This window comes from Pseudorca crassidens, chromosome 3, assembly GCF_039906515.1.
Source record: "Pseudorca crassidens isolate mPseCra1 chromosome 3, mPseCra1.hap1, whole genome shotgun sequence".
NCBI lineage: Eukaryota > Metazoa > Chordata > Mammalia > Artiodactyla > Delphinidae > Pseudorca > Pseudorca crassidens.
Genome location: NC_090298.1, coordinates 144,300,663 through 144,325,166, shown reverse-complemented (window position 1 = coordinate 144,325,166; position 24,504 = coordinate 144,300,663). Strand labels below are relative to the sequence as shown.

General features: G+C 45.4%; 1 long non-coding RNA gene across 2 annotated transcripts; it reads left to right on the top strand.

Moving 5' to 3' along the window:
• Window positions 1–1,406: 1,406 nt before the first annotated feature.
• Window positions 1,407–24,297, top strand: LOC137222096 (uncharacterized). Of its 2 annotated transcripts, XR_010942326.1 has the most exons (4): window positions 1,407–2,217; window positions 13,064–14,867; window positions 18,782–18,877; window positions 19,307–24,297. It is a non-coding gene; the product is annotated as an uncharacterized lncRNA (long non-coding RNA). The 2 variants fall into 2 exon arrangements; XR_010942325.1 differs by having other exon boundaries at window positions 18,782–24,297.
• The last annotated feature ends 207 nt before the right edge of the window (window positions 24,298–24,504 follow it).

Genomic DNA, 24,504 nt, shown 5'->3' with positions numbered 1-24,504 from the left:
TGTCTAAGGCCTCTCTGTCTGTAGGTTTGAGAAAACAGAGAATCACTTCAGGTCAGTCTCCAGCACGTAGAGGCTGCTTGGAAAGGGGACAAGTTGCTCAATAGTGGCCTGGGGGGAGCAGCGTCTATGGAAAAAGACAGATGTGACTGGACACATCTCTGCTCGGCTATTATGCCCTTCCAGTGCTAATGGAATGTGATTTTCTAAATTGTGGCTGGATGACTTTCTTCTCTTGTGGTTGAGTTTGTAATAACATAGACTATGACTCTAGTTTTGCCAAAGTGGAAAAAAAAATGGCATCCAATGGATTTTTATGGCGGTTCTGAAACATTAAAAAAAATATTATTAAAGATGAGCTCAATAAGCCTTTAATGTCCTGCTTTGGGGCTGAGGAGCCAAGGCACAGGCTTACAAGCTGGGTGTGGGCAGCGGAGGGATACTACACCTGGGAGTAGTTGGCACCTCGGAGGTGCCAACGCTGGTTAAGGCCCTCTGTGCAATATTGCCTAAAAATGGAGCTGCCTACGTAAATACAGATCCAGAGTATTTTGATCTTCTATGGCTTGGGGCAGAGATCAAAGCAAAGCGTCTCACTCCTCATGAAGTTTAAGAAGCCAGGGAGCCTGCTGTGTTCCAAGAAGTCCAAATACATCCTTCCCAGACTCCAGAGAATCACAGCTCACATCTTAGGTGGTAGAGAGGCCAGGCTAAGCGAAACCACCTCTTGCAAGCTGGCCTCTTCCCTGCTCTGTGGAGAAGAGTGGGCCAATTGGACACAGTGTCATGATCAAGAGATTTGGGGACATCTTTTCTAAAAGGGTCCCACAGATGTCCATGCAGCTGGCAAACTGGCGGAATTCTTGGGAAGAACCCAAAGTGGTGTTTGCTGAGTTAGGGGTGTGGACGCTGAATGTCTTGGAGCGGTCAGGACAGAAGGTTTCTCACGGAGGTGATAACCTCAGGTGAGCAAAATGGATTGTGGGAAGCTGTCATATAGCCACTGTGAGGACCCCGGAAGGGAGGCTTGTGAACTGGGCTGCAAAGTGGGTTTGTCCTGGTTATAATTTGCAGCCCAAACGGACCTCCTTTCTGCTTTGCACCTGGGCTCTCCAGTCCCCATATAGCCATATGGTCTTCTCTACCACCCAGCATGGCTCTGGTTATGCACACCTTCTCTTGCTCTCTGGTTGAATCTCCAACATAGTAGATGCTCAATAAATGCTTGTCATTGGGATGATGCTGAACTTTCATTGGGTAGATTCTTAGTTGTCCCCCAATGCAGCTCCTTTCACCTCTTCTGCCTCAGTGGTTATTTTCTTAGATTGAACCCAGTCTCCGGAGGCCCCTGCCATTGGTCAGAGGTGAGTGACATGCTTGCTTTGCGTCTCTGGCCTCCGGATGGCATTACTGTAGTTCGAGCTTTATGACTCGTGAGGCTCTGACTCCAGGCCTTCGCTCCACACTGCAGTGCAGAGTAGGGCAAGCTCTCTGAGCAAAGCGGTGGTTGAAATCACCCTTGTTTCAAAGAACTGCATATAAATATATTCAAGGCATTTCAAAAATTTCCAGTCAAAACATTTTGGGAAGAGCAGCCAGATTTTGTAAAGAAAAAAAAATGGGGGCAGTTTAATGGGCGAAGATGTTCTGAGTAATTCTATGCTTGAGTGAGTAGCCAAGTTAAGAGGCGGTTCGACTAGCATTTTCAGGAACTGAGGTCTCCAAGCTGACTTCTCATCGGAGTGTCTTCAGTGGGTCATGTGGAGAGGCTCTGGTCATCTCACTCAGGGGTCAGACCTGCTCAGAAAACAGTTGTCCCTCCCCTGCCCTCCCACGATGCCACCACGCCTGCAGGTTTCTTCCTCAGGAAGGTGACAGGTGAATATGGTGGCAGAAAGATTTGCCTTAGGATTGGTGTGGACGAAAATGATGGAGTATGCCTAGCTCTGTTCTTTCTTCCCCCGACACCTGGAGAGCAATGGCAGAGAATCAGAGTGGTGCTTGCCCACCTGGAAGTAGTGGGATGAAATGGGTGCCCCTGAGGGGGCCCACGCATGCAGTTCTGGTGACGGTTTCTCCACCTCACCTGAGCACATCAGCTCCTGGCTTCCGACTTCCTGTTCTCTAGGGCAGGTGCACTGGGTAAAGCAGACCCCGTGGCTGAGATGGTGAAGATGCTGCTGTCAGCTTTCATATTTATGAAGTGTTCTGTGACCCGAGGTAGGTCTCCTTTCATCTTTGGGCCTCAGTTTCTCTATTTGTAAGCCATAATATGGCAAATGTTCTGATGCAGCCAGGAGAAGACCATGTTCCACAGAGTGGTTTGTCCTCACCGGACCCCATTTGCTCCCATCTCTGTAGGGGTCGCCTCTTACCTGGTTACTCCCCAAATCGATTTCACTCTCAGCTGGTTGTCAATTTCTCTCCGTCTTAGATGTAGGTCGATAACTTAAGGAATATTTTCTCCCTAAACATAAAAAGAGGATCCTGGAAGGTCAGAAGCCTTTGAGCTGCAGATGAATCTCCAATGATAATACTTCAGCCGAGATGTTTTTCTCCTTTTTTTCAAAAGGGAGTCTTTTCTAAAATGCCTCAAGTCCCATCATGGTGGTAGAGGAGCTGTTATATAATTGAAGTCACGTAGTTTGCTTTTCCCGCTTAACATTATAGTGTAACTATTTCTTCTTGTCATCTAAACTATTTTTCGAAAATCTTTTTATAAAAGATTTTCAAACAATGCAGAGTTGAAGGAATTTTAGAGGCAGCACTTGTATACCTACTACTTAGATTCTATATGCATTAATTAATTTTTTTTTTTTTTGCGGTACACGGGCCTCTCACTGCTGTGGCCTCTCCCGTTGCGGAGCACAGGCTCCGGACGCGCAGGCTCAGCGGCCATGGCTCACGGGCCCAGCCGCTCCACGACATGTGGGATCCTCCCGGACCGGGGCACGAACCCACGTCCCATGCATCGGCAGGCGGACTCTCAACCACTGCGCCACCAGGGAAGCCCTGCATTAATATTTTACTTTACTTGTTTTGATCATGTATTCTCCATCTAGCCCTTCCTTCTACATCCATCAATAATTTTGGGGTGCATTTCAGAGTAAGCTTCAGAAATCAGTACACAAACCTAGTATACTTCAGCATGTGTGTTGTTAACCAGCGCTCACTCTTTGCTTACAGTTTTTTTGCACACACAATAAACGCACACATCTTAAGCACACTATTTTTAGATATTGATTTTTTCAATGGCATATCTATTTTAATCTTTTATTTCCACACTTTCTTCCTTAGCAGTTAATTAATTTATTAAATAACCATGGCTAGGTGACTACTCTGTATTCCCCATTTGGAAGTCAGAGGCCTAAGCTCCTCTATTCTTTACTGAGGAGAAGTAATTTTTCCCCACCCTGATTCCCATCCAATTTGATTTCTCAACCTCCTGGCAATGGACGTAGACGTCTCCTGAGTTTCCCTCCAACCCCTGGTCCAAGAGTGCCCAGAGCCACTTCTTGGGCTCTTCTGCTGAAGCCTGGCCTTGTCCAGCCAAACCCAGAAATGCTTACTCTGTTACCATGTAATAGTTAAATAATTATAGACATCAGCTACCATGCTAGCGGTTGTGAGGTATTTCTCAGTTTCTGAAGTTTGCCTTCATGTTATTTGAGACCTCCCTGCAGCTCAGTGGGGTAGCTAGTATAACCATTACACCCATTTCTCAGAGGGGGATACTGAGGCTTAGAGAGGGGAGGTCCTGTGGCCTGGGTCTGGATCCAGGCCTGTGTGGCTTCATGCTCTGAGCTCTTCCCGTGGCTCCACAGAGCTTTCACCTGAGCTGAATTCCCAGGCTGTGTGTCACTAAATGTGTCAGAGTAACTTGCTAGGGAGTTTTATTTGGGCATAATGTGAAACTAGCCAGGGGTTTGCACATGATGTAATTTGCTGTTCATGTGACAGGCAGACGTGTGGTCTGGTAGAAAGAGCATGTTTTGGAGTCAGCCAACCTGGGCTTTTCGTATAAGAGCCGTGTGACCTCAGGCAAGTCACTTATCAAGAACCAATGTTTTTTTAATGTTAACTATTATATGTGCCTGGTGGGGGACACATATAATCTCATTTAACTTCCCCTCCCAACACTCTACCATTATCTTTGAACTGCTTTATATAGATGAAGAAACTGGGGCACAGAGAGATGAAGTAACTTGCCCAAGGTCACACAGCTGAGGAACCCAGGCACTGGGGCCTGTTGTCCTAATTGCAGTGCCATATCACTGCCTCTGCACCCTGGGGATTACCAGCCCCCCCCTCCCCGCACAGGTGCTATTGGGCCTATGAGGACAGATATGTAAAGTTTTCTCTCCAGAGGGAAGTAAGCTGTGGCCCCTGCATTCACGGTCCAAACACAGAGGCTACAACTGGATGCCGCTGGACCAAATTTGATCCACATAGTGTTTGCTAGAGAGTTTTGTTCTTTTGATTCGGATTGTCAACACTTAAAAATTAAGAGCATGGGGCTGGCAGTCCAGTGGTTAAGACACTGCGCTTCCACTGCAGGGGGCACGGGTTCGATCCCTAGTCAGGGAACTAAGATCCTGTGTGCCGCACAGCATGGCCAAAAAATAGAAAAAAAATTAACAGCATGCACATAACAATATCTTTTTCTAGCTTACCTTAAAAAATCTGAACATCTGGCCAAAGTGAGTCCCTATCTGGGCATGAAGCAATTGTCTGGCACTGAAGCAAAGCTGATGCCTGCTCTCCAGTTCTCCACAGTCCCCACTATTCCCTCTTGCCTGCCCCTTTCTGAGGTCAAGCATTAGTGGCCATTTCTCATCCTGCTTGCAACGTGGCTTTTTTGATACCAGGTCCATTTCACTCATGGTCTCCCTGGCCCCTGTGGGCATGTGGGTTTGTAGACAGAGCAAAACCAAATCACTCAGTTGGGGGCATATTTTTATTATTTTCCGGAAGGGAGCCACAACTCAGGTCATTTGCTATCTATGAGATTCAAAGGTCAGGGTGTGCTCGTGACAGTAAACTCAGGTACGTACCCAAGGAATATTTGGAAGGTGTTTATTTCCCAGAATGTCACAAACCAGTGGTCTTACCGAGCGTGGTGCTTTGGTGAGTGCTGTGGCTGTCTCTAGGGCTGTCAGCTTTTTCTTCCTTCCCTCTTCCTTGTCAACTTTTGTCTTACCATTTTCAGTACCTACCCTACCCTGGCCCAGATTTTCCTCATGGTTGCCCAGGGCAACCCTCATCATATGCCCAGTTCCCCAGGACTCAGATCTGAAAGTGAAACGATGTTCCCTGGGAGAGGTAACATTAACACAGCATTTCCCCAAGTGGAGCTAGCATTTAGGTGATGCACAAACATTTTTTAAAATGTTAATTATTATGTATTTATTTTCACGAGTACTAGAAAAATAGAATTAGCACATCAAATCTCTGATTTTTAAGACTACTATTGCCCAGGAGGAAGCTAAGTTTTAAAAAAGAGTTATTTTAAAGTTGATTTAAAGAGAAATAGTAGGTAAATGCTGCCACAGGTGAAAAGTCACAGCAAAAATACACAGCGTCGACACATAAATGACTGAAGTTTGGGACCTCTGTCTTCCTCTCCATCCTCTCTGGGCCAAGTCCAGGGGTAGGAGACAGGGTCCCCCTCTCTCATCTCTTAAGTCACCTCCATCTCTCTTCCCTCCCCTGAGTCTGGGGAACCTTGACCTGGATTTGGCAGGAAATTTGCCCTTCCTAATCACAGCTTCGCCTAAGTCTTTTGTGCTGTCTCTGCAAATAGGCCCTTTGTGGTCTTGAAGGGACTAGACTTTTGAAAGTCAAAACAGGAAAAGCTTCTTTGTGCAGTGTCATCTTGGGGTAGAGAATGTAGAACACCCTGGTTGCTACATGAATGGGGGAATCATCATGGGGTGATAGGAAACAGCAGGAACAAAACCAAACCAACCACACAAAACCCTCATTCGTGAGTATTTTTGATGAAACATCCCACTCTACGTGGATGTGGCAACTTGTACGGATGGCAGTTGTTGGAAAGAACATAAGGACTGAATTAAATGAACTTGGCCAAATTACTCCATCTCTCTGATCCTCAGTTTCCTCATCTGTATAATGGGAATACAAATAATACTTAACTTAAAAGGATTACATGAGATAGTATATGCAGAGTGGTATGTATAAGTACTCAATAAATGATAGCCCACGTGGTGATGATGGTGATGATGATGATGATGGAAGGACTCTAAGGCAGGCTCTTTGTTCAGGTGTTGATGTTAATTTAGGGAGAAAGATGAGTTGTATCTTGAGGTTTTGTATTGGATTTTTCGCCCATGGGAACATCTTGCCTGAGGGCACGATCTGTTGGCATATTAACGGCCATGCCCTCAGGCCACCATTTTCCTATGTCTTTGTTTGATCTGTGGGGACAGGGAACATTCTGTTCTGTTGGTCATAAGATAAGATTGTACGAGTGGAGGGCAGCTCTGGGCACTTGGCTGCTTTCTAGATTGGGTAAAAGCCAGTACGGACCGGCTCTAACCCATTGGGTTACATCCAGTAGAAGCCGCTCTCCGTCCTGGCACCCATGCATGGATACACAGTTAAGTCTAAGTCTCAGCAGGTCCAGTGGAGGGAAGGGGACACATGAGCACACGACCTTGAGTGCAGACTGCTAGAATTCTCGCCAATAAAGCATTAGTATAAAGGACAGAAATGGTCAGAAGAAACTAGCTTGGCTTCGCCCAGAGAGAGCTCCGCATTGAAAATAGATTACTCTGTTTGGTAGGTTTGATTTAGTTTGCAGTTATTGCTATTGACTTTTGTAATGACCACAAAATAACCACTGGTTTCTATAGTTGATGCTCCCCTCAGTGGTTCCCAAAGGATCCACTATGCTGACATCCTGACTTTAGCCAGTGAGACTGATTTCAGACTCCTGGCCTCCAGAACTATAAAGGAATGAATTTCTGGTTGTTTTTTTTTTTTAAGCCACTAAGTTTGCAGTAATTTGTTACAGTGGCCCCACAGGAAACTAATATGCATGATTTTCCTGCATTCAGTCAGCACATCTTTGATGCACATCTTCTCTGAGATGTCAGCCATCCTTTGTTCATACAGTGCTTCTGGCAGGGAAGCGTCAGTGGGAGATGCCGCATCCCATGCAGCTATAGCTAAGTCAGTGACTGGTCGAGGCACGTGGCTCCCTGCTCCTCAGAGGCTCCAGCCAGTTTTGTCTGATAGCAGGTTCTGCATCTGAGCTCAGGGGTCTCCTCCACGGGAGGAGAAGGGCCAGGGTGTCCTGGGAACTATGGGATGGGGAGGCTATCATGCACCTGTAGCTTCTTCCCCACCACAAGAACCAGAGCCAGGGAGCTGTTGCGGGCATCTTGACCCATGTGACCTGAATTCGTTTCCTAGTACCATAAACACAGTGGCTTAAAACAGCACAGATTTATTCTCTTACAGTTCTGGAGTTCAGAAGTCAAGGTTTTACAGTTCAAGGAGTCCAGTGTTGGAGGCCTTAGAGGAGAATTCCTTTCCTTGCGTTTTTTACCTTCCAGAGGCCACCTGCATCCCTTGGCTGGTGGCCCCTTGCTCCAAGTGCATCACTCCAACATCTGCCTCTGTCATCACATGGCCTTCTCCTCCGACTCTCACTGCCACCCGCATCGCTCTTATAAGGGTCTTTGTGATTCTATTGAGCCCACCTGGATAACGCAGAATAATCTCCCCATCTCGAGATCCTTAACTTTATGACAGCTGCAGAACCGCTTTGGCCGTGTAAGGTCACACTCACAAGTTCTAGGCATTAGGACAGGGACACCTTTGGGAGGCATTATTCACCTACCACGTGCCCCCTCAGGGCAGGGGGTTGCCGTTGCCCTTTGGGTTGCCCTTTCGTAGAACACTGGCCCACAGCTCTCTCTCTCTGGAGGGCGGTAGATTGTAATCAGGGCTGGTGGCCAGCCTCTCTCTGTGTCCATGTGAATACCACTCAGTTTGAGAGCCACATGTACCTGGGTAATGAGGTCTTTAAAGGCCTTTTGTGAAAAGAACACAGAAGTGTAATCATGAGATTTTGTAGCAAGCACTCAGTAATTCTGGTGGGACTCAGGACTCAGGGAGCCGGGTTTCAGCAAGCTGTCTGGGAAGAATCCAGAGACACCCGTGACGGAAGGCCTCTTGATTTTGTTTCCATGGTGCTATAGCTGCTTTTTCCCCTGAGCGCATCCTTACTTCTCTGAAGCCAAGTCGAACTTTAGTCCAAAGGCCGAGATAAGTTCATACTGACCAGGACGCCAGTTTGTACTCTCCTGTCTGCCACCACAAGAACATTATATGCGGCAACCGGAGTTGGGGTTCCTCTCAAAAAAGATCTTGGGCTGCAGCAACTGCATCAGATTTAAAGGTCCATGGGGTCAGTCGAGGTAGGTGGGGTCTGCAAACACAGCTTTGAGAACAAGTGGAGTTTGCTGTGAGTGAGAATGAACGGCGGGGCAGCATGGTGAACACTTCATCTTTTGAAAGGAAAGCTGCGTTTGGAAGACGCCCGCGGGGTAGATGGTGGGGACCAAGCTACTCGAAACTTCCGTGATAGCATGTGTCTTGTGCAGGATAAGCTTGGTAGGGAATACCCAGGCAGCCTTTACTTATGAAGTAGCTAGAAGTTTGGTTTAAATGACAGAAATATAACTTAAACTGTTTTAAGCAAAATTTTGGCTCAGATATCTTAAAGAGTTCATAGATAGAGCCTGTCATCAGGTATAGCTGGATCTGGAGGTCCAGATGTGCCATCTCTCCCTATCTCTCAGTCCTGCTGTGTTCCCATTAGCACCACGGTGACTCTGGACTTGCAGCCTATCAGCTAAGCAGCCTCAGTGGAAAGGGGCGGTGTCTTTCCCAATAATTTCAACTGGAGTTGTTGGACTGATTCCCATTGGCTTGGTTTGGGCCATGTGACCATCCTCAAACCAATTATCATGTGGCCAGGAGGGTGTGGTGCTCTGATTGGTTGGCTCTGGGTCTCCTGTCCTCCCCTAAAGCAGGGGGTCAGACTTAACTGAACCACAAGGCCTGAAAGTAGAGGAAGGTTGGCTTCCCAAGGAAAATTGGGTGTGGTTAACAAAAGATGGATGAGTAGATGCCGACGAGGCAGAAATAGCAGAATGTCCATGGCAATTTACAACATCGAAAGGGTTTATTAAAAGGCAACAATTAGCTGTTAGATTACTTCCTAGTAGAAGGGGAGGAGGATGCGTATCGCTTTTTTTTTTTTTGCCGTACGCGGGCCTCTCACTGTTCTGGCCTCTCCCGTTGCGGAGCACAGGCTCCGGACGCGCAGGCTCAGCGGCCATGGCTCACGGGCGCAGCCGCTCCGCGGCATGTGGGATCCTCCCGGACCGGGGCACGAACCCGTGTCCCCTGCATCGGCAGGTGGACTCTCAACCACTGCGCCACCAGGGAAGTCCGCGTATCGCTTTTACAAATCTTTCTGACAACATTTGTATCATAATCCTTAGCCCTGCTCCTCAGTTAGGGTGACATATCCCATTAGACTTCAAGACAACTGGGATTTATTTCACGAACCCTACAAAAGTGGAGAACAAAACACTACTTTTGTTTCAAAGAAAAAAGCATTTATTTGGAGATTCTTGAAATTCAGAGCATTATCTTTCCCAAGTGGACGTGAGTTTTAGGGGGCAAAATGAACAAAGGATGCTTATACACATGTATAAATTGTACCCTGAAATACCATTCATTAAACATCTCTCCAGTGAGAGACTCTGGGATGGTCCTACTGCTCTTGGACACTCAGGCTCTCCTGGTGCTTCTCATAAGGGGAGGCTTGTTCTGGCCATGGTCCAATGACGCTTGCTGCATTCTATCTCCCAAATTCCCCGTCAATTTCCTGTGGAATTCTTCCCCTTTTTTCTTTCCCTTTTATCTTTTTTTTTTTCGAAATTGTTAAAATTCCTTTCCAGCCTGAATCTGCTTCCTAGCTATTTATAAGAGCTGTATGCCACCCAGAGGTGGCGAGTTTCTCAAACAGAGACGTGTACATTTTATCTTTTTGTGTCCCCCCCCACCCCGTTAATTTGAATGTGGAGTGAAACGTGACCAGGGTTTGGTCAGGTACCACCACGTCTAGAGGATGGTGGTAGTAGTTAGGATACTTTGCTTTGCAAGTAACAAAAAAGCCAAAAACTGGCTTAAAAGCTTTGGGAATTCATTGGCTCAGATAAGTGTCTAGGGATAGCAAGGCTTCAGGCACAGTTTGATCAGGCTTCAGCACTACTTCTGCCCATGAGGGCAGGCATTCTCACCTGCTTTATTCACTGATGTAACCAAGGCACTTAGAACAGTATCTAGAATAATAAATAGTTTTTGAATGAACAAAATTATCTCAGCTCTGCATTTCTCTGTGGGTTGGTTTGGCCTCGGTCAGTATATAGATCAGTGGGTGAAGAGTCAAAGTCTTCTCTATCTCTGCGTCTTTCTTTCTCTCTCTCTCTCCTTTTTTCTTCCTCTTTCCTTCTTTCTCTCTCCTCCCCTCTTTCCCAATACTGTTCCCACCTGCATTATTATGTTACTAAATCCTCACGATTGCCCAAGAGCTCTAGCATTTTAAAGAGAAGGAAACTGAGACCAGAGCTCTACCTTTGGACAGTCCTTTCCCCCTCCTCTGAAAGGCTGATGGCAGATATCTCTCCTCTAATTTCTCAGCCCAGACCTTCCCTTTACATTCCAAATGCGCAGCTGCCTCTCGGCCAGCTGAAGAAGGAGCTGAAATTTATTCTCTCGTCCTGCTGGTTTATATACGCTCAAATTGGCAGCAAAACCTTTTCTAATCATAACTGCTGTCAGTGTGTAAAATGGGAACGCGTGGCAGTTCCACCAGTCTACGGGGAGAGCAGAAAGCCCTGCACCATCGTGGGGAGAAGCGCATTGCCATCGTCCCCCGGCTCCGCCTCAGGCCAGGTCTCTGGAACGCTGATGGGACTCTGCTGACTCCAGCTGTGCTGAATTTAAACGCTTTTATGCCTATGGAGCCTCCCATAGCTCACATTGTCTTTTCTCAAGTGACTAAATGCACTTTGATTATGAGTTAGCTGGATTTCCAATATCTATCTCAACCATTCAGTTTTCTTCATCCTCTTAATTAAAAATATCTCATGTCCTTGGACTGAACCTCCAGAAGGAGGGACAAGAGTGTCTCTGCTTCTCCTGACATTTCTTATGGAGTGTATATCAAGGAAACACCCCTGGGGACTGTTGGGCCCTCATACCCTTCTGGAAGACTGACTTTGATGAACCAAATTTGAGGTGAGAAGGAGGCATGAACAGTAACCCAATGAAAATTACGTGGTTTGAGCTTAAACCAAGACCTCCAAATCAAAGGCAGCGTGTGACAGACCCCACGTCGTTGCCAGAATTTTAGAAACCGGCCTCTCTTGCCAGGCTGAGAATCCACAGAGGTTGGCCAGAGATAACAGGGAGGAGAAGCCAGAAGTCTCTGCAGTTGTGGTGTGGAATTTGCAGGAGCAGCCTGGGCCAGCATCCACAGAATTGCGTGCGTGCTCCACAGGGTCATGTTAGCACACCGTGTTTGCTAACTCTCTGTGAACCCAAACAAAGAGGAGACACCCTTGGCAACCTGAGTTGTGCCTTCCTCTCGACTCCCCAGGTCGGGCATTATCCTGACAGGTAAGCTGGGGAGCTGTGTGAGGGAGGGCAGAGGAGATGGGCGAGCATGCACCAGGTTGAACCTTGATAAGCGGGAGGGGGCCCATCTGCGTGGAGGAGGTCCCTGGGTGGTTGAGGACTTTCCTTATCTAGCATTTTAATCTTTTTAAAATCAGTTTATCGTGACTTGAGCCGTTGATTACCTTTTTTTTTTTTTTTTTGGCCATGCCACGCAGCTTGTGGGATCTAGGGATTGAACCCACAGCCTTGGCAGTGAAAGTGCAGAGTCCTAACCACTGGACCGCCAGGGAATTCCCTCTAGCATTTTTATTAATGATATGTAACATAGGCTTATTACATTTACAGATGAAACAAAGCCAGGATAGAAAGGTAATTCTGTAGGTGGCAGAAAGAAAGCTCCAAAAGATCTTAGGTTCCAACCAAGCATGAAATGTAACAGAGATCAATGTTAACTCTCACTTTACACCCATGAAGTCAATTCCATCATCTTCACATCACTGAGGAAGGCTTGCCTTTAACTCCCTTCCTGAGTTTCCAACTCTGAGGGGCTTTCTGTTTGCACATATAGGTTCTTCAGGTCCACAGACCTCCCCACTGGATACCTTTCCTTGCTGAAGTGGTTTTTGAAGCCATATGGGAATGTTGCAGCTGACCCCATGCTGTGTCCTTTTAGGCCAATACCTTCCAGCTCTAAGGAACCCACTTGGGGGACAGAGTGGGAACTGGGTTCCCAGAGCCACAAATAAGATATGAAACCCCATGGACTGGGAGTCAGGCAAAGGCTTCACCAGGGCTGTGGAGTAGGCTCTGCCACTGAACAAGAGGTGGCCACCACGTGCTGAAAGCTGCCACCTGTGGGATGGGCCTTCCAGGCCACCGTAGACTCTGCTCTTCATGACTTCCAGTGCCCAGGCTATCCACTGCCCGGTCTTGGAATTCTGGGGTCTGGTCTCTGCCAGTTCTGCTTCGTTTGTTTCTTTAAAGATCTGTATCCCACACAGCTAAAGATGTTTTTAAGGGTATATATATATATATATATATATATATATATATATATATATATGTAGTTTAAATGCTCTCTGTTATATTTTTTTTCATTTTTTTCTCTCCCAATTCAAATCCATATATATACAACCTTCTGCGAATATTGGATAGGGAACCAATTACTCTAGGTTGCAGTAATTACTTTTATATAACTAGAGTTGGGAACTTGTGAATCAATTCCATGCCCGTTAGCAATATAGGCTTCAGCCAAGCTATTTTTTTTCCTTTCTTTTTTAAATAGGACTAGACAGTGTTGAATCCGTGAAAAAAAACATAACACTTTTTTTTTTTTTTAAAGCTGACAGCACATTCCATCTACTCGGCAATGTAGAACTAATGAAGATGGAAGTATATGGAAACCTATAATTGAGTCCAGCACGTAGCAAGCGTCGTTGAACAGAACGCACAACCAGCTGAGAGCACGTGTGCGAGGGGTCTGATCCTGTCCGGGCGGCCAGCACTCGGAAATGTTTCTGGATGATGTCTTGGGCCACGATCACCATTCACGTAACCAAGGCAGAATAAAAATGGCTTCGAGCGAAGTCAGGGAACACCCAACTTGCCTTTGATAAGGGTGCCCTTTGGTTGAAGGGTAAGGATCTAGGAAAGATAATTCTGAGAAATAGACGTGTTTGGACTGGACCCCTTCTCGGAGCTTTCATTCCGTTTCCCTTGACAGTGTTTGTCAGCTTCCTGCGTGGTGGCCTGAGGTGTGTCTCTCCCTACATCACAGAGTTGGGGCAGCCCCTCAGGGATCTGCCTACTGGTCCCTCGGGTTTCCAGCGCTCAGGGCAAACCCGGTCAGCCCTGCTGACGTAGTTCCTATATCTCAGGACCCCTTTGATGTGTGGATCCGCATGAGAGGGAGACGAGAGTGGAAATATGTGTTTTCCTTTCAAAATTCCTCATTGATGATTCACTGCTGGGTGTCCCCGGTGCCCCCAGCTGCTCCGTCCCCTGCACTGGCTCCCTTCGGATGAGTATCCTGATGGTCTGTCCTCGGCTCTGCATCACTTCCTGGCTGGGGAGGGAGAGAGCTGCGCAGGCCCTAGAAACTGTGCTCTGAATCCACACCTGCCGAAGAGGAAGGTACGGAGCGTTCCTCTGCAGGCTTCTCAGACCAGCCAGCCGCACAGAAGGAGCACCAGCCTCAAAACGGGTTGAATCTGAATGCCTCCGCCCGCTTCCCCCGGGACCCGACGCTCCCCCTTGTCCCCTGATCAGCCACACATTTACTTAGTCCTTTGGGTCCTCTTCTGGGCCCCTGCCTGATGGGAGATCCCTGGGGCTGTGCTTGTGTGGAGATGGTGGTGGTTCTGCACAGCGATCCCCACCACCCAGCTGCCCCCACTCTTCTTCTGGGTCCCTTGGGCTGAGGGTGGGCTCAGCTGCACTGTGGTCTGGCATTCTCTTCTAGTCCATGGAAGGTGGCGTGGCCTTCCCTGGAGAACCTGGCCAGATGTGCTGCCAGGCCCTATCCCCGAGGCCTGGGAGACCAGCGATGAGAGCCACAGGGAAGCCCCTCGGCGCCTGCCGAGCAGGCGGCCTCCGTCTGGACATCCAGCCCTTTCAGCTGTTGAGCTCTTGTTGGAAGACGCATTCCAGGGACATTCTTTCTGTCTGGAGCAGGGACTTGGCCTGAACGACGAACCAGAAACTGGAACACACTGCACCAGTTTGCTCAACCTCGAACCAAATCCAAATATTTTTTATATCGCTGAGAACCAAATGAGTTCTGGGGTTTGGTTTGGTTTGTTTTCCCACCAGAGAACATTTAGTGAACAAGGCTGAACCGGAACAGGACTCGTTTGTTTTCTCCAGTGACTGAGAGGCAATGGGAAGGAAACCTCGTGTGAATTTTGGACCCAGTCAGCTCATGGACAGGAAAACACTAGAAGGCATGGTTCGGTCTGCAGACATGGCACTAGAGCGACTCCAGGATGGAGAAGCGACAGGGGCAGTTCTCTGTCCAGCAGACAGCGCAGAGTTGCAAATCCACGTCTCTGGGGAGGGTGCTGTGTGGTATGGTGGCCCAGAAAATGCTTACCAGCCAGCCGTGATGAATACAGGATGCCAAAGCTGGGTACAGCCACCTATAGAAGGTAGGGGCTTTGATAGAATGATGCAGCAATTGATTTTTCCGAATTTTTTTCCTGGTCTATTCTGGTCCAGTCAGTAGGCATTTAATTACTACCTGACACCATGCTGGAGCAGGTCCAAAAGAAGTAACAAAGGCATGACCCCTGCTCTCTCGGAGCCCCTGGTGTGCTTTGGGTGTGTGTGTGTAACACTACACTGTACCATGTAGAAGATGCAGTGGTTTAAATAATGTAACCCCAAATTCATGTCCACCTGGAAATCCAGGCTGTGACTTTATCTGGAAATAGGGTCTTTGCAGATGTACCTAGTTAAGGATCTCGAAATGGAATCATCCTGGATTTAGGATGGGTCCTAAATCCAATGGCTGGTGTCCTTATAATAAGAGGGGAGGACACAGAGACACACAGGGAGAAGGGGGCCACATGAAGACAGACAGAGATGGGAGTGAAGTAGCCACAAGCCAAGGAATGCCTGGGCCACCAGAAGCTAGAAGAGGCAAGCAAGGAATCTCCCATAGTGCCTTTGGAGGGAGCACAGCCTTGCTGATGCCTTAATTTCAGACTCCAACCTCCTGAACCATGTGGGAGAATAAATACCAACTTGTGATGATTTGTGATGACAGCCACAGAAAACGAATACAGAAGTCCCTGGGACCCCAAGGGCCCGCCACACCCATGCCTCCTTTCTGAAGAACAGTGGTATCTTCTGTATGATTAACCACATTTGTGTCACGTGACCTTGCTACCCTGAGCACACGTGATGGGGCCAAGGATTAGCTGGTCATGTGAGGATGTCCATCCATGAGGTGCCTGGCCTCTTACCACCCTGTCCTTTGAAAAAGGGAGACACACACACTGAGTTGGGTGTTGCTGGGAACTGAGATATGGAGCCATGTGGCAGAAATCATGAGAGAAGCAGAGCAGGAGAGACAGGGGGAGAGAGAGAGAGAGAGAGAGAGAGAGAGAGAGAGAGAAAATATGTTGAGCAGGGCAGCGTCACTAGAATCAGAACCACATTGCTCCCGCTGAGAGGATGGGTCTCTGTTTCATTCTCCAAGAAGGCTGAGTCTGGCTACTACTATGATTGCGTTTGTTTCCTGGGCTCCTTCACTTCCTCTGGATTCTTATAATTCATCTCCCAAGTCCCAAGAGAACGAGAACCCAGACACCTTTCTGATCCCTGCAATCTGAAAACAGCCCAACCAACACACAGCACAAGTGAGACCACCGTAGAAAAACAGGAGCTTACATATGGTTGTGTTTAATCCAAGGGCCACCCAGATAAACTACTTCCTGGCTGTGTTACCCTATGCAGGTTGCTTAACCTCTCTGAATCCCGATGTCCTCATCTATCAAATGGGGTTAATGCCATCCTTCAGAGGATTTTGTGAGGGCTAAACAAGCTATAGAGAGTGAAACATCCACTACCATGCCTGGCACAAAACAGACCCTTGACCATTTCCTTCCCTTCAAGTGACAGCAGTTCAGAGGCTAGACTGGGGTCTGGGTCTACAGTGCTGGAAACTTCTAGTGTGAACCAGTCTGGCAAATGGGGTTTTGAAAACACTTTGGTTGGATTCAGTTCAGGGTTCACTAACAAAATTTAAATTTAGTTTGGTTGGAAATTTAGCAAGTAAGTGTGGTTTGGGGTCTCCCTGCCTTTGTTTGTTTTTATCTTGATTCAGTTGATGTGCCTGAAAGAACCCATCCATAGAGCTTTAAGTCAGTCAGCAGAGATCTTGCAGAAATAGATTTTTGGAACCCACTAGCCTGCCCAAACATTCCCTAGCCTATCAAACATATTTTAGAAGTCCGATAACACTTACTACGTCTTTGGACCTTAACAGTGTTATGTAGCCAGATTAATACTGACCTCACCCACGTTTCCCAATGCCCTGCCCTGCCCTGCCCCTGCAGCTCTGAGCCTCCCCCTCCCTCAGTTCTTAAGAGAATGAAGAACATAAGACTTTTTTTTTTTTTTTTTGCGGTACGCGGGCCTCTCACTGCTGTGGCCTCTCCCGTTGCAGAGCACAGGCTCCGGACGCGCAGGCTCAATGGCCATGGCTCACGGGCCCAGCCGCTCCGCGGCACGTGGGGTCTTCCCGGACCGGGGCACGAACCCATGTACCCTGCATCGGCAGGCGGACTCTCAACCACTGTGCCAACAGGGAAGCCCCATAAGACTTTTTTTAATGTTGGCATGTGAAATCATTTTCATCATGGGCACAGTGACTTAAGAGAAACAAAGGAGAGTTTAGGCAAAACAGATCATATTATCTGACGCAGCCTGTTTTGCCTTCAGGAGGTTGAAATGTGTTTCAAGTTCTACACCATATTTTTCATCCATTCTGTCCTCAAGGCCCCATCTCCTCTTCCTGACGGTTGCGCTCAGCAGTCTTGTTCTTTAGCTGAGCAGTTCTGATAGGTGAGTCCCCCCAGTGCACGCTTCCTGATGCATTTACCTAGTGCTGTGCTCCTGACGAAGTGGACAGGTTGTGAGTGGCAGGAGAGAAGAGTCTGGTGTGAATGGCCGAGAATACCAGCTTTAGCTAAGGGCAGGTGAGGGGCAGTGGGACAAGAAATGGGGATGTACACAGAGACTGCAAGGGCTTCTACAATGTTTTCTTTCTTTAAAAAAATAAAGATCTGTGCAAATATAGCACACTGTTAAGACGATAAACTTGGTTAAAAGTTAAAAGCTATGTGTAGTCTTGAGACATGCTTATATGTTTGGAATACCTTATAATACAGCTTTTTTTCTTTTCCAATATAGTTTAAGACATAATATTGAATATTGAATATAGTTCCCTGTGCTATACAGTAGGTCCTTGTTGATTATCTGTTTTATATATAGTAGTGTATATATGTTAATCCCAAACTCCTAATTTTTCCCTCCCCTGCCTTTCCCCTTTGGTAACCATAAATTTGTTTCTATGTCTGTGAGTCTGTTTCTGTTTTGCAAATAAGTTCACTTGTGTCATCTTTTAAGATTCCACATATAAGTGATATCATGTGATATTTGTCTTTCTCTGTCTGACTTACTTCACTTAATATGGTAATCTCTAGGTCCATCCATTTTGCTGCAAATGGCATTATTTCATTTTTATGGCCAAGTAATATTCCATTATATATATATGTGTGTGTGTGTGTATGTGTGTATATATATATATATATATATATATATATATATATATATATATATATATATACACCACATCTTTATCCATACGTCTGTCAATGGACATTTAGTTTGCTTCCATGTCTTGGCTGTTGTAAACAGTGTTGCTATGAACATTGGGGTGCAAGTATCTTTTCAAATTAGAGTTTTCTACAGATATATGCTCAGGAGTGAGATTGCTGGATCCTATGGTAACTCTATATTTAGTTTTTGAAGGAACCCCCATATTGTTCTATATAGCGGCTGCACCAATTTACATTCCCAACAGTGTAAGAGGGTTCCTTTTTCTCTACACCCTCTCCAGCATTTATTATTTGTAAACTTTTTGATGATGGCCATTTTGAGTGGTGAGAGGTGGTACCTCACTGTAGTTTTGATTTGCATTTCCCTAGTAACTAGTGATGATGAGCATCTTTTCATGTGCCTGTTGGCCGTGACAGCTTTGTTTTAAAAAATACTGGCAAAGAGAGGTGTTGGATTTAAAAGCATTTTCAGTGTTAGGAAAGTTTTTAATAGCAGTCTATACAGGATTTGCTCTATGTGGATGGGAACTTGGGTATTGAAATACGCCTCACCTTTGAATGACTTCCTGAACGCATCATTGAGATCAAGGTTGAAATAGCCTTTTCCTCCAAACACAGCCACATGTCTGAGCCGCAGACACAATGTAGACCCTTGAAGGGCATGAAAGTTTCTTCAAATGAGACCTTCTTTATGGTGGTATTTTTATACTTTCCAGCCAGAGCCAATTTATTTCTCAAGATTGTTCCCTGCTGGCTACAAAGAGAAGTATTTGTGCAATCATTACCCATGGCCAGGGCACTCGTGCCTGGGAGTGAGTAACCCATGTGGAGACAGTTTGTGGGGTCCCAGATCAACTATATGTCAAGAGGGGACCACTGCACTCTCACGCCCCGACAAGTGCGTCGGGCTTGTGTACGTGTTCTCAGATCTCGGTCCATTGCTCATGGATGGTGCTCCTGGTGAAGACCCGTGTAGCCCCGGGGGTGGGGCAGGGCAACAAGTTCATGCCAAGCACCAAGGCAAGCTTTAATTTGCTTCAGAGATGGTTGAGGACTATAGGGCAGCACTATTTATGGAGCCTTGAACCGCTTCATTATGACCCATTGCTGTTCAGACGTTTTTTTTGTTTCTCTGTTGAGGTATATAATTACCCTTTCCTTGGCTATGAACTTCCAGACTGTGGAGAGACCACACACACAAGGACCTCCTACAACTAGCGGTAACCTGCTTGACTTTCTAGGAGGAGCTTCCTGGTGATCTCAGCCAGTCCTCTGGGCAACAGCAAAGGGCCCTGGTGGGCTGAGTATGTGCAACGGAGATTTGGAAGTCAGAGGTGGGCTGCCATGTCTTGGGCTTGTCTCATCCCTTGGATGAACTGCCTTTTTCTCATCTTTCTCCTGGCCATGATAATATCCAAAACCAAATGTTGCTGAGTAAATGAAAGAGCCACTGGCAGCTAATTTGAGCAACAAAATAAAGTAAGTATTGCATTATAATCCAAAGTATAAAATAAGTATCCATGATTTAGTACTGATAGAAACAAATGATTGATAAATTAATAAGTGAGGGAGAAGAGACAAATCTCCCCTGCAGATGAGTTCCAGATAATTTATGCAGATACTTCATCCTAAAGGAGGGGAGCGTATGGGCTGCACACAACAACTTCCTTTCAAGTAAGAGGGACTTTACAATGGAGAGACCTGACCAACAAAACTCTGCTAGGCGATCAAGGTCAACGTCAGCAATCACAAATCATGTTGATAGCATGTACCCTTGATATGCTGTGATGAAAATAGCACTTTACCTCTGTGATCTTCCTTCCCCCAAACCATAACCTCAGTCTAACCATGAGAAAACCACTGGTGTTTTTCCCATGGTTAGATTTCCCACAAATCCCAATAATAGGGCATCCTCCACTGTACCCTAGCAGTGCTCCTCCAAACTGTCAAGGTCATCAAAGACAAGGAAAGTCTGAGAAACTGTCACAGCCCAGAGGAACGTAAAGCGCTGTGAACAGCTAAATGTCATGTGGCATCCTAGATGGGATCCTGGAACAGAAAAAAAAACAAACAAACTTAAAACCACGGAAATCTGAGTAAATGATGAAATTCAAAAATGAGATATGAATATTAGTTCATTAATGGCAACAAATGTACCATACTAATATAAGATGCCAATAACGGGAACTGTGAGTATGGGGTGGAGAATTAAATGAGAACTCTGTAGAATCTTTGCAATTTTTCCTGTAAATCTAAAACTGCTCTAAAAAATAAAGCCTACTGATTTAAAATTTTAAAGAAAACAGAAAAAGTATGCAGAGATGATTATAGCAAACATTTGTGTTCCACGCATGCACATACAGTTAAGATTTTGTCATATTTATTTCAAGCTTATTAAGTAAATAAATTATTCAAGATGAAAAAATGTTGCTGGGAGGATCAACTAAAACTATGGATGTGTATATAAAATAGACAGTAAGTATTTACTGAATGGCACAGGGAACTATATTCAATATCTTATAGTAACCTATAAAGGAAAAGAATCTGAAAAAAATGTAGACTTGAATCACTTTGCTGTATACTTGAAAGTGACACAATATTGTAAATCAGCCACACTTCAATAAAAAAAAAAGCTTTAAAAAATTCTCTTAAACCACCTCCCACCTCCTCCCAAAAAATATGGATGTGAAAGGACTACAGCATCTATCTTGGATCGAAGATAGTCACAAGTTCTTTGTCTACACTGAGAAGTGGGCTGTATTTCTCCACCCTCAGAAGTGATGCTGTGCCAGTGCAAGGTCTAGCTTTGACAAGACTGACTGCTTCTGCCCTCTCCCTTCTGGAACCCAGCTGCCATGCTGTGGGGCAGCCCAAGCAGCCACGTGGAGAAGCCCACGATTCTTCACTTGTAGATAGCTCAGGTGAACTCCCAGCCACGTGAGTGAATCATCGGAAAATGCATCTTTCAGCTCCTGCCAAACTGACCCTGCTGATGCCACTTGGAGTAGTTATGAATTGTCCCCACCAGGCTCCACCCAACTGCAAAATCATGAGCAAATAAATAAATGATCGCTGTTGTTTTAAACCACTAAGTTTGGGGATGATTTATTAACATAGCAAAAGATAACCAAAACAGCATTGTACAAAAAGAAAGATTTGACTCCATGTCCTATCATTATTTGCTTTTTATTCTTCCACAGCTTGAGATGTTTCCCAAAATGCTTCACACATTTTCTGGGATGACTCCTTTTAAACTATTCTGTAGATGCTTATTGAGGCAGGAGATAGATGGGCTCCGGGCTAGGCATTTACAACTGGCCTCCTATTTACATTTATTGGGACGAGAAAAGGATGGGCTTCAGGCTGGACACTTGCAACTAGCCTCCTGTTTGCATTTCCTGAGACAGGAGCTAGGTGGGCTCCAGTTTAGGCATTTACAATCAGCCCCCTCTTTGGTCTCCGAAATGGAAGTAACAACAGAAACAGGGTAAATAGCCAGGCTTTGTCTCCTGTGGACACCTTAAGATAATAGTCATGGCAGGAACAGAGAGGGGCTAGACGCTGTTTAAGGAAAGGTCACATATTTCCCATCCTTGGGGCAAGGGAGACACTGCACATGCGCAGAAAGGCTCCTTGGGGGTCAAAAAGGAGGGGGCAGCACCCTCACATAATATGTGATGCTAAGGCTGCCCCATAGGCCTCTGGGCTGGAATCCATCTTGGAAAAAAGTTGCGCACCCATGTTGGGGAGGGCCCTAGGGTAGGTCAGGCGTGGAGAAAGAACCAGATAATTGGCCAAAGGTAAACAAAGACCCGGAAGAACTGACTTATATAAATGATTTAACTTCCTCTTTACTGCGCTCCTCCTCATTAGGGAGGATGCCCACACCCTTTCTCTCCAGGTGTGCATCTCTGCCTTGCTTCTTTCCTCACTAAACAAGCTGTTTCTCTCTGTGCTCTCCCACTTGTTCTTGTGCTATGTCGCTAATAATAAACTTTGTATCTATCTGTTTTTACAGTTTTTCCCTCCGTGAGAAATGCATTTCTCAGTGGGGGCGAGAGCCAGGGAAAAATAGCTTCTAGCCTCTAGTCCTTACTGGTCTGGTGGCTAAGATTCCTGGTTTTCATCCAGGCTACCCAGGTTCAATTCCTGGACAGGGAATTAAGATCTAGCTTCACACCACCGCTCACCGCTGCCTCTCCAAGATCGTTATGTCCTAGCTCTTTGCCGTGGGGATAGGTTCTAGCCACGGGTTCCTTTTCAGGGAAGGGTTTCCTGAAGAGTGCCCTGCAAAACAGAAGACCCACACGATTCTCTAGAGCTGCACTGTCCAATAGGGTAGCTATATATGGCTACCAAGCACTTGAAATGTGGCTAGATTCGAATTGAGATGTGCTGGAAGCATACAAAACTCACCAGATTTTAAAGCCTTAGTATTAGTCTTCACAAAAGAATGGAAAATACCTCATTAATAATTTTATATTATGTGTTGAATTGATAATATTTGGTTATATCGTATTAAATAAGCTATATTATCAAAATTATTTTCACCACTTTCTTTTAATTTATTTTAATGTGGCTACTAAAAGTTTGAAAATTACACTGGTGGCGCACATTAGATTTCTATTGGACAGCGCTGCTTTAGAGAGAAAGGATCTGGGTCAAAGGTGTGGTTTGGGAAATGCTACTTAGTTACATCTTCCTGGAGACTTATAGGGCATGCACATTCAAGGCTTTAAGTCCTGCAGTGAAGTGTTTAACCCTGGGGTATGATCAGGATATCAAAAGAAATAGACCTATTTAATTGGCTCTTCTCATGACTAGCTTCTCTTTGTCATTCAGCTCCCAATCCAAATGTCTCCATTCCAGGCGAGGCCTTCCCTGACCACTCTATCGAGAGTCACCCCCTCCTACCTGCTGCTTTTCATCACCTCATTTTGCTTTATTTTCCTTCATCTTCTTTCTCCTTGGCTGAAATTTATCTTCTGCATCCATCAGGGTCCTGATAGGAAACAGGGAGCAGTCAAAGCGGGTCATTTGAGGAGTTTAATAAGGGGCTATTTATAAAGGTGGGGGCAGAATTTTGAGAAACACAGGATGCTGTAGGGTCCTGATGCTGGTCTCAGCTGGGAGCTGATGCCAAGTGTATGAGGCAGTCATCAGTACCCAGGGAGGGAGGCTGGACGGAGAGGGCTGCCTGGCAGGCGGGGTCCTTCAGTCGGGGGACACACTTTATTTAATCCTCCATTGATTGACTCGTTCCCATGCCTTGGCTGTTGTAAACAATGCTGCAATGAACGTAGGGGATGCAGTATCTTTTTGAGTTAGTGTTTTCATTTCCTTTGGATAAATACCCAGAAGTGGAATTGCTGGATCAGATGGTAGTTCCATTTTTAATTTTTTGAGGAACCTCATACCGTTTTCTATAGTGGCTGCACCAATTAACATTCCCACAAACAGTGCACAAGGGTTCCCTTTTCTTTGCATCCTTGCCAACACTTGTTATCTCTTGTCTTTTTGATAGTAGCCAACATACTGTCTTGTTATTTGATAGTTGAAGACCCCCAGCTTTGTTCTCTCTCCTCAAGATTGTCTTGGCATTTTGCCCTGTGCATTTCCACATAGATTTAACTCATCAAGTTCCACAAAAAAACTTCTAGGAATTTGATTTTAATTGCATTGGATGTATAGTTAAATTTGAGCTTAAATTGAAGTCTTTATAATATCGAGTCTTCTGATCCATGAATATGGTATGTCCCTGCATTTATTTAGTCTTCCTTAATTTCTATCATTAATGTTGATATTTTTATGCTGATACAAATAGTATTCTTTTGAAGTTTTATTTGCCACATGCTTTTGGCTGTTACATAGAAATAAAATTGATTTTTACATACAATTGTCTTTATACCCAGAGACTTTGTTAAATTCACTTATTAATGATGACCTTTCTAAATAGTTTGTCTGTAGATCCTTTTGTATTTACCAGGTACAAAGTCATATTTTTTGCAAATAATGATGGTTTTACTTTTTTCTTCTGAATTGTATACTTTTTCTTTTTCTTGTCCTTTTGTACTGACTAGAACCTCTGGTTCAATATTTAATAAAAATGGAAAAACAGGCATCCTCATTGTCATTTTCATTCTCAGGCATAAAGCTTTCAGTAGTATCATTAAGAATGATACTTGCTGTAGGTTTTTCAGTAAACACATTTTATTGGATTAAAGATCCTTAATTTCTATTCCTTCTATTCCCGTGCAAGGAGGATTTTTCAGTTAGTCGTGAATGGGTGTTGAAATTCATCAAAAGCTATTTATACATCTACTGAGATGATCATATTTTTTTCCTTTATTCAGTCAATATGGTAAATTATAGTAATTTATTTTGGTATGAAATTGTCCTTTCATTCCTGAAACAAATCCAACATGATCATGATTTATTA